At 45.0% G+C, this 10,364-nt stretch overlaps 1 long non-coding RNA gene across 1 annotated transcript; it reads right to left on the bottom strand.

Annotated features, from left to right (window-relative positions):
• Window positions 1-3,122: 3,122 nt before the first annotated feature.
• On the bottom strand, window positions 3,123-9,061 carry LOC115647605. Its single transcript, XR_003999369.1, has 3 exons — window positions 8,477-9,061; window positions 8,246-8,377; window positions 3,123-3,172 (listed from the first exon to the last, which is right to left on the bottom strand). It is a non-coding gene; the product is annotated as an uncharacterized LOC115647605 (long non-coding RNA).
• Window positions 9,062-10,364: the final 1,303 nt, after the last annotated feature.

Genomic DNA, 10,364 nt, shown 5'->3' with positions numbered 1-10,364 from the left:
AATGGGGATAATGATATTGTCCTCCTTTGTAAAATGCTTTGAGATCTACTAATAAAAATGCTATATAAGAGCTAGGCATTATTATTAAAAGTATTTAACAAGCTAGACTTTATTTATTTTGATTTCATTATTTGTATCTTGATAACAGCATAAAGGTCCCAACTGACATCAGGACCTCACTGTACAAAAACATAAAAAGAGACAATCCCTGTCCCAGATAACTTACAAAATAAACAGACAAGACAGAAAAAGTGTAGGAGAAAGGAAGTACCATTATCCCCAGTTTGCAGACGGGGAAATGAGGTACAAGGAGATTAAGATAACAATGGTCCCAGAATAATTCTGTGGCAGCAGAATTGAACCTAGATCTATTTGGTTTAATTAACTATGGTCTATAAAGCACCTATAGGGAGAGGAGATTTCTGATAGTGAAAGGTTCTTTAATCTAACAGAAAGGGCATAAGGTGATCCAATAGCAGGAAGCTGAAGTGAGACAAATTCAGAAACAAAGTTCACATTTTTAATAGTGAGGGTAATTAACCACTTGATCACCACCTTCAGCCCTCATATAGATTGTACCGATCACAACACGTCTTCCATTCTTCTCGTATCCAGGCCTTCCTTCTCCATGTGTGACCATGTCTTTTCATGATAAAATCTTCCCATCTCTTTGGAGGTTGGCCGAGTGGTTGTTTCAATTCCCGTGGGTACCACTCAGCAACAGCTGCAGTCCATCCATTGTCAGTGAGCCTCACTATATGCCTGGCCCATCGCATTTTACCCTGCCTGGTCTCAACAACGACATCCTACACTCCACTCTGCTATCTGACCACTTCACTGGGGACTTGGTCGCAGACTGAAATTCCCAGAATTCTTCTTTCTATCGCCCTCTCCATGGCAGACAGTTGCTGCTCCTCTGTCTTAGTCAGCACCCATGTTTCGCTGCCGTACAACATTGTCGGCAGTATTGTTGAGTTGAAGAGGCTAGTGCATGTTGCCTTGTTGATTTTTCCTTGGAGGACATCCTTGATAGAACTGAATGCGCACCAACCTGCTTTCTTTCTTCACAAGAGTTCACCTTCCTGATCGCGGCACATGTTAATTTCTTGGCCCAAATAGACATATTGCTCAACTTCTTCTATTTGTTCTCCCTTGCTTGTTCTTTGGGCTTTTGGCAAGGTATCCGAGTGTATCAATTTAGTTTTGGAGTGGTTAATTTTCAGTCTGACATGGCTGCTTTTTGTGTTGAGTTCTTGCAGCATTTTCTGATCGTATTTTCGGCGATCGACACAATATCATCCACGAACCTAAGATGGTTTAACTGCTCTCCATTGATATCAGTTCCACCCTTCCTTTACTACAGCAGAAAAAACCAGAATTAATACAAAAGAGCTGTCAACAGTTAGGTTGCTGATGTGCTGAGACCACTGCCTGTCATGCTTGTCTCATTGTTTCCTTGTACTCCCGTCTGTCTGTATCTAGCTGTCGTCTCTTGTCTTGTATTTAGATTGTGAGCTCTCGTCTTCTGCATCTGTACAGTGGCTAGCACAGTGGGGTCCAGGTCCACCGCTGGGGCGCCTCGACACTACTGCAATACAAACAATAGCATCACCTTGTGCAACTAGCACAGCACGCGTCTCTGGAGTTAATGGTTGTGGTGTATGGCTGGGAAATAACAGGGTGGCATAAAACAGAGACTCATGGATCCAGTTTGCGCACATGGCAGATAAATAACATAGTATTGTGGTTGGAATGGGGAAATACACAGCAGCTTCCCAAACAGCCCTGGCACTCAAGCAGTTAAATGAGCGAAACAAGGCCTGCGACGGTAAGACTGAGGTGAAATCCTGGCCCCACAGGAGTCAATGAGAGTTTGTCAGGATTTCTGTGGGGACAAAATTTCACACCTGGACTCCAGTTCCGCCACTGACCTGCTCTGTGACCTCAGACTTCCTCTCTTTCTATGCCTCTCATAGACTCATAGACTTTAGGGTCAGAAGGGACCAATGCGATCATCTAGTCTGACCTCCTGCACAAAGCAGGCCACAGAACCCTACCCATCCACTTCTATAACAAACCCCTAACCTATGTCCGCGTTATTGAAGTCTTCAAAGTGTGGTTTCCCCTCCTGTCTGCATTGCCCATTTAGAGTGCAGAGACTATCTCTTACTCTGTTTGTGTACAGAACTTAGCCCAACAGGGATGGGGCCCTAGGCACTACCTCAAAACAACTAATAGGCTACAGAGACCATAGCTTACCTTTCTTGACAGCCATGCAATGCTATTGACCTCAATAGGGTTGCGCAGCCTTAAGTCCTGGAAGCAAGTGCCAGGCCTTCATTGTACCAGGGAGGCCTGCCAACATACTAGGCAGGGCCATTTGTGTGGTATTAAGCCGGACAGTCCCGTTTTCAAATGAGTTGTCCCCTGCCTGGTACGGCGACAAAACCGGACGTGGTTGTGTCTGGTATCACAGAGGGGGGATACCATTTTGAAGCGCTCGCCACCCCACCCCTGCTGGTACAACTTTGCACGCCTCACGCATGCAAGGACCTCCTGGCAGTGGTAGAGTCACACCAACTGTGATGGGCCCACACCATTCTCAGAAGTGCTGAAATCTGGGGCTGCACAAGTGGCCACTATACTACACGCTAGTGATTTGTTCATTTCAGCTTTATAGCAAATCTAGGTGATAGTGGGCCAAGATCTCTGTTCTGTAGCTCCCCTGAAACCAATGAGGTTACGCTAGCACAAAATTGGGCAAAATCCCACTCCACATAAGGCCTTATTTTTAGGCAGGTAATTTGGAAGTTGCAGCAAAAAAACCCAAAATCTTGAATTTTACAAAAAGCAAATCTCCCAAGGTCAAGAAAAGAGCGTAGGAGGCTGATCTGGGATCCAGATGTGGATGACATCAAGGGGAGAGGAGTGTTTAAATGCTTCCAATGCAGGAATCTGACCAGCTCAAAGGAAACTAAAAGGACAGATTTTTTTTCCTTCTCTCTTTCTCTCTCTTACAACAGACCTTATGAGCAGACAGCAATTGCCTGCAAATGACTTCATAATCTGCCATTCATGCCACCTACGGTATTTTTCACTAAGATGTTTTGGAAAGAACTTGCCTTAAAATATTGCGAGCCAAGTTTCCGCTCCAGTGCTTTGCAGCTCGGTTCTGAATAGTGGCCATAAAACAGGAATGAGAGGGGAAGAAAAGAGTTTTAATTAGCTCTACAGTGAGGTTCTTTGTCCAACCAACAGATTTGATAATATCACTGATAACCTTTAGTGGGCTTGTTATCACATTACACAATGCCATTCTTCTGAGCTGAAGAAATGTTCCACCCCCCACTAGGCTTGGTAACAGTGAAAGAATGTCAGAAGCCCCTTCCAGATATTTTGGTGGGATTCTTCTGTTTGACTTCGTTTGTTTAACTGGTATCAAGCCAGCATATCTCATAGGCAAAGCTGCTGAGGGGTGAATGCCATCAGCAGCATGTCCTTGTCATTCACTTTGTTTACTAGGGTTTGCATCTGTGTGAAGTGCATTTTGGCAGCTCTTAAAAACAGAATTTGGTACCTATAATCCCATGTACTTTGTGCAAACACAGCTAAGGAAGACGCCATATTAGGTGACACTGTATAACACCATCTGCCATAATACAGAACCCTTCATTCAATGCATCTCATGACCTGTCAGAAAAATACATAGCCAAAGCTTCTAGTGAACTGGATGAGTCATAAAAACAAACATCTCCAGTACAGCCTTAGAAGCAGATAGTGAACCCGATTCTCCATGGTCTTGCCCACACTGTGATCATCATTGGCACTGGTGCAAAGTGCTGCCTTTTTGATTTGCACTCACTTTCTTCAGGGGGAAGGGATAGCTCAGTGGTTTGAACATTAGCCTGCTAAACCCAGCACTGTGAGTTCAATCCTTGAGGGAGCCACTTAGGGATCTGGGGCAAAAATCAGTGCTAGTGAAGGTAGGGGGCTGGACTCAATGACCTTTCAAGGTCCCTTCCAGCTCTAGGAGATAGGTATCTCTCTTATTATTTATAGGTGCACAGACCTCCAAAAGGGCAAGGCCATGGAGATTCAGCTTCCTCTTGGAGCAAACACAGAAAAGGTCCAGATCCAATTAGAGACTTGGGACAGGAAGATACAGTAGTCTCCATGATGACTTATGCAGCTTAGATCATTCATTTCTAGTTATTACATCAGCCAAGAATGAATCCTTATTGCTGCACTCATAACAAGATCTAATTTCGTACGACTCGGATAGCATTAGTGAACAGGAGGGCTCTGCTTCCTCATTTCTTCCAAAGAAGTCAAAGGGGGAAATGCCTTCCCAAACTACCTCCTCCTACACGCTGGGCCTAGTCCTCCTCTCACTTACACTAGGTGTAATGTCATTGACTTCAGTGGGATTTCTCTGGATTGACTCTACTGTAGTTGAGAGCAGGATTGAGCCCCACAGCCTTTTTTCCTTCACTATGACCCTTTAATAACCAGAAACGGCCTGACTATGCTGATCCCTTGCTGCCTCCCTGGGCCACTTCCTACCTTGACCTGTCTTAGGCCTTTCCCACACCCTTTTCCCAGGCTCACTGCGCAGCAGCGTCACTCTCCCTAGAGCAGGGCTCAGGACCATTTGTAAATCTTGATGGCGTGTTGTGACCCAAAAAATAGTCTTAGTGAAAAAAGCATCTGGCTCACTAGATGTATACTAATATGATATCTACCATACACATTAACGAAGTAAGTACACTGCATGTACTGTAGCAGTGGCTCCTGCAGCTCCTGTCCGGTGGGTCTCGCTGGACTCAACTCCACGCTTCAAGCATTGTAACCTCCAGGGTGGCAGCACTGCTCAGGTTTGGCCTGGTCGCCTTCATGCGCATGAGAGGCAGCTGGGCCAAATCTCTGTGAGAGGCACTGAGAACAGGTATATGGGTCACAGCACCACTCAGTGAAATTTGGCCTAGCCGGGCCCCTCTCATCATGAAGGACGGGTAGCTGGGCCAAACCTGAGTGACCCTGCAACCTTGTGCACCAAGTCGCAACGCCTGGAGCTGGGGACTGGAACCGAGCCCCACGAGGTGAGTGCAGGACCTCCCACACAACTCTTTGCACATTCTGGTGACCCAATTTTGGGTTGTGACCTACAGGTTGAGAAACCCTCCTCCAAACCTCTTCTGTAAGCTCGTTGCAGAACGTGTTAGCACTCTCAGCCACCCAGCCGGTTCTGCTTTCTGCACTCCCCTGTCAGGGCAGTCCCTGACCCTGCAGGCATCTCCCTGCTCCCTGCAGAGAATCCTGAAGAGAGACTCACTTCCTTGAGCTTTCCTCATCCCTCCCTGTGGTAGGTCTACCTTCCTTCAAGCAAGCTCTGTCTGCCAGCAGGCCAAGTCAGCTCCCAGGCACCGCCAGGGTTCTCTCACCATGGGAGAGCACAGGCCCTGACTCCATGGCACCAGCACCCACCAGCAGCCCTGTCTGCCAGCACCCACCAGCAGCCCTGCCAATCAGCTCCTCCTCCTCCCCACAGCTCCTCCCGCCCGCCCACTGCGATAAGCTGTTCAGTGGTGTGCACAAGGCGCTATGGGGGGAGGGAGCAGGGGGGCAGGAAGAGGCAGGGGGAGGGAGGGGTGGAGCAGGGGTCCAGCACCTCCAGGGAAATCACAAAGTTGGCACCTCTGTTTGAGAGCCAGCAGTTCGCGCGCCTTCCTGACCAGCCCCCATGGTGATGATCTTGGGGTTCATTAACTAACACACCAGGGAATGAGAAAGGAATACTACTTTAATAAGATGAACTAGCTAGCATCTCTCATGAGCTGCTGCACCCAGCCATGCGGTGTTCCCCATCCCTGCTTCCAGAGCACATCTCCAAATGCTCATAATACTGTCCCTTATGAGGGAAAATATCAGGGGGTGGCCGTGTTAGTCCGTATCCACAAAAACAACAAGGAGTCTGGTGGCACCTTGAAGACTAACAGATTTATTTGGGCATAAGCTTTTGTGAGTAAAAAACCCACTTCATCAGATGTTTTTTACCCATGAAAGCTTATGCCTACATAAATCTGTTAGACTTTAAGGTGCCACCAAACTCCTCATTGTTTCCTTATGAGGGAGCGTCTCTAAATTATAATCTTCTGCAAACATATCTCTACACCCACCTCATCTAGATTCAGCCCTGTTAACTCTTCCCTTCAGGCTTGACACTTACCACAGGTGTAGCAGTGTGGGACTGGTTGAGCCCACAGGCTCTCATGAACTCTTTCTGGCCCAGTGTGGGGTTGAGATACCCCATCACATGCAGACATAAGGCACATGTTTTGCTTATAACCCTGGCCTCATCACTCACTGCCCGCTGTGGGAAGAAAAACCTCAACAAGCAAAATGAGTGCCAAATGGTACTCTGAGCACACCAGCACTGTGCTAACTGGCATACACTCCAGCAATCTACCCCTTAATGGGTGTCCAGTGGGAGAGGGCTTCTTGTTCCTTCCCTCATCCCTCCAAGTGCATTTGTTCAAGGCTAGTCACAGTCCAGCCCTTACTGTCTAGCCTTTGGAATCTGTTTTTGTCTTCTGTTTTTGCAATGATAGCAGATCTCCAGGTATTATTGCTTCCCACTCTGTCATGTGCCCCATCCATTAGGGCAGGGATCAGCAACCTCTGGCACGCACCTCGCCAGGGTAGGCACGCTGGCAGGCCAGGCCAATTTGTTTACCTGCCATATCGGCAGGTTCGGTGAACTGTGGCTCCCACTGGCTGTGGTTCACCGTCCCAGGCCAATGGGGGCGGCGGGAAGTGGGGCAGGATGTGCTGACTATGGCTTCCCACCACCCCCATTGGCCTGGGACGGCGAACCGCAGCCAGTGGGAGCCGCGGGCCGCCAAACCTGCTGACGTGGCGGGTAAACAAACTGGCCTGGCCCGCCAGGGTGCTTACCCTGGCAAGCCGCGTGCCAGAAATTGCTGACCCCTGCATTAGGGCCAGGTCATGGCTGGCTCTCGTGTGGTGCCCCAGGGTGGGCAGGTTATAAAGAGCCTTCCTCTCCTTTTCGCTCTCTTTTGCAGGACCCAGCCATCTTTGCAGCCCCTGAGCTCACTCCAGGAGGGATTGTGCTTCTCTGAGTCACGATCTCCTCCTGGGGCAACATTGCTCCACATTGCCTCCAATGATGCCTGCTAGGTACAGCCTCTCAAGTGAGCTCTAAGGGAGCACTCCTGTTCCTAAACTCAGCTGTAAAGTGACTGGCTTACATGATCATCTTTCATTTTCTGGGTCATACTTCGTATAAAGGTTCCAGTTATAAACAGTCTAACAGGTTAATAGATGTTTTAATAAGTGGTTAGTCAATTGCAACAGATTGTTACCAAGTCCCCCAGGACAATGATTTGTATAACCTATTCTACTGATGTGCTTATAACAATGTACTCATGTTTATAACACGCTTATAACATCTAGTACTCCCCTTTAATTAATGCTTTATAAAATCTTCTTAAATGGAGCTTTAAGATAAAGTATTACCACCCTTTCTCTCTGGAGAAGTTTTAGTCTCCAGCTGTAACACCGAGAGGTCTCTCTAGCTATTGCTATTTGTTGTCATTACTGTTCCACTAGTTCTTCTGCAAGGCTCTGCTCCTTTTGTTTCATTATTCAGGGAAAAGAAAATTGGAGAATAATTTTCAAATACGTTTGGGAGAAAAAAATTGTGCTTGAGCACAAGTTTGCAGAGGCTCCATACTGTGAGTTTTTTCAGTACGTTGGGCCCTACCTTTGAAGTTGCTCTCTTAATACCTAGTTTAACTCTTAATAGCACAACTGGTGAAAAGCCCAAACAGTCTCTGAAATCTCATACTGCCAACTGTTCAGGATGGAAAGCACACTTCAAAGCTTCCTGTATTCACCTCGTAAGTGCACTGTATCTCTGGAGGGTACTTTGTGAGCCAAGCACATGAAAAGCATGCAATCCAAATCGCAATAGAAGAATAAGCAGTGCTGTCAGGGAGAACCTGTCCAAACAGTGCTAAGAGTGAGGAGAAGCTGAGTCACAGCACTCTCAATTAAATAAAATAATGAATCAGTTAGTAATTCATTATTAATAAATAAGATCTCTTGCACTTTCGCCTGAGAAAGAAAGGAAGAAAGAAAGAAACAGATATTTTAGTCTCAAAGACCTGATCCAAAGTTCAGCATTGCTCTATTATTGTACCATATACTGTCATGTGCTACTCACCAACTTTGACCAAGACTGCAATGTTACTTGAGTTCTCCTATTGTTTGTTGTTGCTTAATTCAATGTAGGCATTTAGGGCCCAGTCCAGAATTTCTTGCTGATGAAATGTTGGAACATGCCCGTTAAGGTGACCTGAAAAACTCAAATGAAACCAGAGTTAGGGCCCTGCATAGATCTTAAGTGAGCTTAATTTGGAGAGGTGAAATTTGTTCTGGTTCCAAAGTTACTTACATTCTATCAAAATCTAGTGCCCTCTCCCTTTTATTGCAGCAAATGACTCTGATCAGAAACAAAAGAAGGATACAACAGAGGTTACAGAAAGAGCTATTTGCAACAAAGGAGTCAGTTCAAAGCATTTTATATTTCCTGCCCAAATAGTATTTGTACATCTCTTATTTGGGGTCTTTGCCACACACTATGTCCCATATTTTGGCCTTCGCAAATTGAGAGGTATGTTAAACCCTGAAATATGTGATAAAATGTGCCCACTAACTTGGCTCTGAAAGGAAGAGGCATTCAGCAGAGAAATAAGCGTCAATTTACCATTTTAAAAATTCTTTTCCTTTTATCTATGAAATGAAATCATCTGAGACCTGCGAGTTCACTGGCAGCAACCCAGAATGCATCATTCTGTGACATTATTGATACCATGAGTTCCATCGGACTTCAGTTAATAATGATGTTACAGAATGTTGCTTTCTGGAATGTCTTTAGGGTGTCAGATTATTTCACAGCATGATCACTTTAATAATATATAGAATAAAATAGGTCTCAAAGAATTTCTCAAAGAAAACAATTATAACCACAAATAAACTGCTTAAGCTCCAGCTTTGATTTCTTTGTTTACCAGCAACCACACCCTGTATGGAACTATAAACAGCACACAGAGACACCTAGTGGCTGAATATGTACTTAAAGTAAACATATTATTATAGATAGTGGGGACACCCAGCAAATATTTCTAGGCATAACTCATTTTTTCATATTTGCAGTACAGTTTACCTTTAAAAGATTTTTTAGCTCAAGAATGGGAGATTACTTTTTTTAAACAACTACAGATTAACCCAACAATAGCAATTTTTAGCTTCCTTTGCCCCTGCTGCTGCCATAAGATTTTGTCATTGTTTGCATAGCAAATTGGATCTTTTGAAGCAGCACTTTGAACTTGTATTTGGCTCTTCACCTCCTCTTGATTGCAGTTTCTTTTCAGTTTCAAATCACATTTCTTTGGCCTTCACGAGCGATTTGCCAGGTACTGAACTGAAACAACTTAAAAATATAAACTGATGTCAAATGTTAGATTAATACTGGAGTACAGGAAATCAGAATGTTGTATTCTAATTAGTTGGCAGGTGGTCCATGATCATGATAAATGTCATACTCTAGTTGACACATTTTCAAATGTTAATGTTCTCCAGAGGAATAAACTGTGTTCTAATGATTGAAATAATGGCTTCTAAGGTGAGCATTCAGCTTATTATGGTTTCAAACCTTGGCACTCAATGTACATAGGTGTTAGGTTATGCACTCTACAGAAAGAAATAATTATGGCTGTATAATGAAAAGAGGAGATTTACAGAAAAGGGATTATGAAGAGGATCTGAATCATGAAGAGAACAGACTACTTCATCAGTGTGAAACAATGGTTAATCAAGTACTGGACATAATGTAGTGGGTGAAACACTCTCACATTACCACAGTACAGTGGCTTGTGGGATACTACATCAAGTTTCCCTGTGGCTGCACAACTTAACGAAATTAGACTCTTGAAGGACCTGCCCCACCTTGAAGCTCTTCTCCTTTGAGGGGGAAAAGCGAGCGAGCGAGCAAGAGAGAACAAAAAGAAGCTGAGGAAATGGTGTATTAAGTTATATACCATAACAGCAAATGTTGAATGCAGGAAACAAATCCATTTGAAATTGACATGTTTAAGGATTACCAGTTTACACAACAGCAAAGAATTTAGAATTCACATCACCAAAATGACTTCATGGTCCACTGTTGTTACCCTGGCACTCTCTCCCCTAATACTCCCACAAACTCCTACACATGGTTCAACGGCTCTCAGCACCCCCACTATACAAATTGTTCCAGCACCCCTGCAAGCATGTGTTTTTAA

This window comes from Gopherus evgoodei, chromosome 3, assembly GCF_007399415.2.
Source record: "Gopherus evgoodei ecotype Sinaloan lineage chromosome 3, rGopEvg1_v1.p, whole genome shotgun sequence".
NCBI lineage: Eukaryota > Metazoa > Chordata > Testudines > Testudinidae > Gopherus > Gopherus evgoodei.
The sequence above is the reverse complement of the archived record's forward strand: the minus strand, read 5'-3'. Positions and strand labels throughout refer to the sequence as shown.